Source organism: Nycticebus coucang, chromosome 17, assembly GCF_027406575.1.
Source record: "Nycticebus coucang isolate mNycCou1 chromosome 17, mNycCou1.pri, whole genome shotgun sequence".
NCBI lineage: Eukaryota > Metazoa > Chordata > Mammalia > Primates > Lorisidae > Nycticebus > Nycticebus coucang.
Window position 1 is genome coordinate 82,596,860 of NC_069796.1, and position 4,677 is coordinate 82,601,536.

At 40.5% G+C, this 4,677-nt stretch overlaps 1 pseudogene across 1 annotated transcript; it reads left to right on the top strand.

Annotated features, from left to right (window-relative positions):
* The first annotated feature begins 1,561 nt into the window (after positions 1 to 1,561).
* Positions 1,562 to 3,123, top strand: LOC128569115 (prolyl 3-hydroxylase OGFOD1-like; annotated as a pseudogene). Its single transcript, XR_008375276.1, has 2 exons — positions 1,562 to 2,939; positions 3,037 to 3,123. The product of XR_008375276.1 is annotated as a prolyl 3-hydroxylase OGFOD1-like (transcript).
* The last annotated feature ends 1,554 nt before the right edge of the window (positions 3,124 to 4,677 follow it).

Here is a 4,677-nt window from a genome sequence, read left to right on the forward strand (position 1 = left end):
TGGAAGGTCCACCCATTGTTTAAAGCTTTGGATGTGATTGGGTCAGACCCACCCTACATCATGTCTTTTTGATTAACTCAGGACAATCCAATTTAGTGCTTTCATTACAACTGCAAAATCTCTTCACTACTGTACCTAAACTAGCATTTAGTTTAGGGATTGAATAAATGGGAAGGGGGTATGTTAGAAATCAAATAAGGTATTGGTTCCAAGGGTCTCTGGGCCCTACTGTTTCTAAATGCACACCTGTACTCCCAGCCCTTGAGAGGATTGCCTGAGCTTACAGGTTTGAGACCAGCCTGAGCCAGAGCAAGACCTCACCTCTAAAAAGAGCTGGGTGTTGTGGCGCGTGTCTGTAGTCCCAACTGCTCGGGAGGCTGAGGCAAGAGAATTGCTTGAGTCCAAGAGTTAGAGGTTGCTGTGAGCTGTGATGCCACAGCACTCTACCAAGAGTAACAAAGTAAGACTGTCTCAAAAAAAAAAGATTACACGTTCTTACATTTCTACCAATGAATTTCTTCCTTCTACCACCACTCCCAAATTCATTGTCTGGAATTCAAGTAAATGAATCCAGTGATGTCCTATGGGTTTGGCACCTGAGGATTGGTTGTGAGTTATAGAGGGTGGTGAGGCGGGGTTAGGGGAAGAGGCCAGACTTCAGCTGTTGGGGACTGACCTGGGTGGTCACTGAGTGGCAGTGATAGGTGTGGGACTCTCTAGGAAAGGCTAAATTTGAAATAAGAGTTTAGGAAGGGAAAGAGTAAAGGAGAACAGCTTGTCTCTTCACAAGTGAACAAACTTGAGACTTGCATGTGCTAAGAAGTGGAAATGAGAAGACTGTGTAGAGGGAGAATGCACAGAACTGATGATGGGGAAAGTGAAGGAAGGTGCTGGCTACACAGCTAAGGTGAAAGGAACAAGTATTAAGCTTAGATTACATCGTTGGCTTTAGAATTTCAGATGTAGTCTGGGGTTTTATATAAATAAGAATAAAGCAAATTTTGTAGGTAAATGGATTAAATGTTAATTCCTTCTCACCAAGGTGGGGCATTTGGGAGATGATTAGGTCATGGGTGGGGGGATTAAAGGCTCAGGAGAGCTCTCTCTGACCCCTTCTGCCAGGTAAGGATATGTGCAACAAAAAGATTAAGAAAAAGGAGGTAGGCCTTCACCAGAATCTGATCTGCCAGGGCCATGATCTTGGACTTTCCAGCCTCTAGAACTGTGATTAATAAGTGTCTGTAATCCACCCAGCTTGTGATATTTTTGCTGCAGCAGGCCTAAGCAGAATGGGACAGAAGTGTTCACCCCAGTGTTCCCAGTCCTTCTCAGTCCTTTCTGGCCTCCGTCTCATGGTTGAGTCTGAGAAGGCGGGGCGTATGATGTCAGGAAAGGTGCTTTGCAATAGGTCCTTCTTAAAGAACTTCAGGGAGGGAGTTTTTAGCTAATAATAAATAATTGTATTGGAACACCCTCTCTACTCACCTGATCTTGCCCCTAATAACTTTTTTCTTTACCTGAAGAAATAGAAAATACTGAAAGGGAGACATTTTGATTCAGTCACGAAGCTATTGTCATGGAAATGGACCTCTTTCTTCACTGTGTGATCCCAAACTTCATTGAAAGCCAAGACTTCTTGGAAGAACTTCAGAAGGAACGTTTGAACGTGGACTTTCACAAAAAATACAATGATTTATATAGGTTCCAACAGTCTAATGATTTGAAGAAGAGAAGAGAGCCTGATCTCTGCTTTAAGGAAAATTCTGTTTGAAGATTTCTGAGCCTGGCTTTTTGACATTTCTAAAATTGACCTAGAATCAACTATTGACATGTCCTGTGCTAAATATGAATTCACTGATGCCCTACTTTGCCATGATGATGAGCTGGGAGGGTGCCAGATTGCCTTAATTTTGTACCTGGGGATAAGAGTTTTGGGGGCACCCTGGATCTCTACACCATTGATGAACACTTTCAGCTGAAGCACATCATCAAGTCTCTTATACCTTCATGGAACAAACTGGTCTTCTTCAAACTGGTGTCTGAAGTCCTATCTGAAGAGAAGTCGCATTTGTCTCTAAGTGGCTGATTTCATGGTTCTTCACAGATCAGGCCTCCCAACTACTTTGAACCCCTCATACCTTGGAACCTTCACATCCCAAAAGATCACAAAATTTCATATGGTGGGTCAACTCTACTTATCTAGACATGAATCATCAAGGTCAAATTCAAGAAGAGTTTGAAGAAAGTTCTGAAATTCTCTTGAAGGAGTTTCTTAAGCCTGAGAATTTGCAAAGGTCTGTGAGGCCCTGGAGAAATGACATGTGGAATGGAGCAGCCAAGGTCCCCCTAATAAAAGGTTTTATGAGAAAGCTGAAGAGAGTAAGCTTCCCAATATACTGAAAGACTGCATGGAGTTATTTTGCTTTGAGGCACTGTTCTTGCTGCTCTCCAACTTCACAGGCCTGAAGCTTCACTTCTTGGCCCCTTCAGAAGAAGATGAGACTGATGACAAAAAAGAGGAAAGAGCAGCCTCTGCTGCTGATTGTACTGAAGAAGGGACTAGCCATAACTCCTCTGAGCCAGAGAATAAGCATGCAGCCATCAGCAACAAGAGCCAATAGACAGGCCCAGAGCCAGAGGAAAATGAAACAAAGAAAGAATTAAGTGTTCCCACATGCTAAGGAGAATTGAGGCATTGAAAGACAGGCCACTACACTTTAATCCATGACAATAGCAAGGCTGAATTTTCCCTGGACTTAGTTCTTTACTGTGGATGTGATGGCTGGGAGCCAGAGTATGGTGGCTTTACTTCCTACATTGCTAAAAGTGAAGATGTAGAACTGCTAACAGTGAATCCAGAAAACAATTCTTTGGCATTGGTGTACAGAGATAGAGAGACTCTGAAATTTGTCAAATCTTTTTTTTTTTTTTTTTTGCAGGTTTTTTTGGCTGGGGCCGGGTTTGAACCTGCTACCTCTGGTATATGGGGCTGGTGCCCTACTCCTTTGAGCCACAGGCACCACCCAATTTGTCAAGCATATTAACCACTGAAGTCTAGAACAAAAGAAAACCTTCCCAAACAGAACAGGTTTCTGGGACTTTTCATTAGTCTATTATGAATGATAGGACGGGGCAAAGCTGAACAAAAACATGATCCTTCAATGCCGGGAAATCTGGAAGAGCTGAGCATAGAGTGAGGCAGAGCTGCATGGTATATTGTCTTAAAACTGGTTGCCCTTTAATAGAACTCTATGATTGTCTTCAATGTAGACTTTGAGCTTGGAGCTATATACTTACTTCTTGATTAAAAAAAATTAAAAATAAATAAATAAATAAAGTAATAAAGAGGCCAGGTGCAGTGACTCATGCCTATAATCCTAGTACTCTGGGAGGCCAAGGTAGGAAGATTGCTTTTTTTTTTAGAGGGCAATGTTTTTCTTGTAAAGGGTATATGATTAAATATTTTTTATTTTTCCCATTGACTCTGATTTTTTTACTTCTCCTACATTTTCTACTTCTTATAAATCTGCTTTTCTAATTCAGAACCCATATGAAACAGCAAAACATCTTGAAAACTCACACAAAAGAGAATAAGAATCTAGCAGAATCTTTATTGATCTATGAAACTTTGGATGCCAAAGAAATTCAAACCGCTCTTGAGGGGAAGAAATCAGAATTGAAAAATGATGGGAGAAAGTATAAATTTATAGTTACACTTTTGTGGTACTTCTTCTTCTTTTCTTTTCTTTCTTTTTTGAGACAGAGTTTCAAGCTGTTTGCCTGGGTAGAGTGCCATGGCGTCACAGCTCATAGCAACCTCAAACTCTTGGGCTTAAGTGATTCTCTTGCCTGGGCCTCCCAAGTAGCTGGGACTACAGGCATCCACCACAACACCTGGCTATTTTTAAGGTGTAGTTGTCATTGCTGTTTGGTGGGCTGGGGCTGGATTAGAACCTGCCAGCTCCCGTGTTTGTGGCTGGTGCCTTAGCTGCTTGAGCTACAGGCGCCGAGCCTGTGGTACTTCTTATAGTCTGCCTTTTTGATTACGGTCATTCTAGTGAATATGAAGTAGTATCTTACAACACTGATATCCAAATTTTCTCATCCAAATTTTAATTTCATTTAAATTAAATAATTTCCCTAGATACTAATGACATTGAACATCTCCTGCACCTCTTGGTCATTTGTATATCTTCTTTTGAGAAATGTCCATTCAAATACTTTACCCCCTTTCTTAGTTGGGTTGTCTCCTTATGAGTTATAAGAGATCGTGTATTCTGAACTCAAGTCCTTTATCAGATGGGTCTTACTTTTATCTAATCTGACAACACCTGCTATTTCAGTGCTGAGTTCAGTTCATTTATATTTTATATTATTGATAAAGTTATACTTAAACCTTCTTCTTGATATTTATTTTCTGTTTTTCTCACACCTAAAGAGATGTCTGAATTTGAATTGTCAGTATTAGCTTTGCTATGCCAAAACTCCTATAATTTGTTTTTATTTTGAGGAAAAGTAACTTGTGTTATATTGTTATAAAACAAAGAAAATTACACACCTAATTTTATATACCTTTGATTAATATATTGTGTAACTAAAAGGTTTTCTTTTCTCTGCTTTGAAAGTTGGCATGGAAGCATGCCCTTGCCTGTGTCTGCACTCTGTACATTTTCTGTA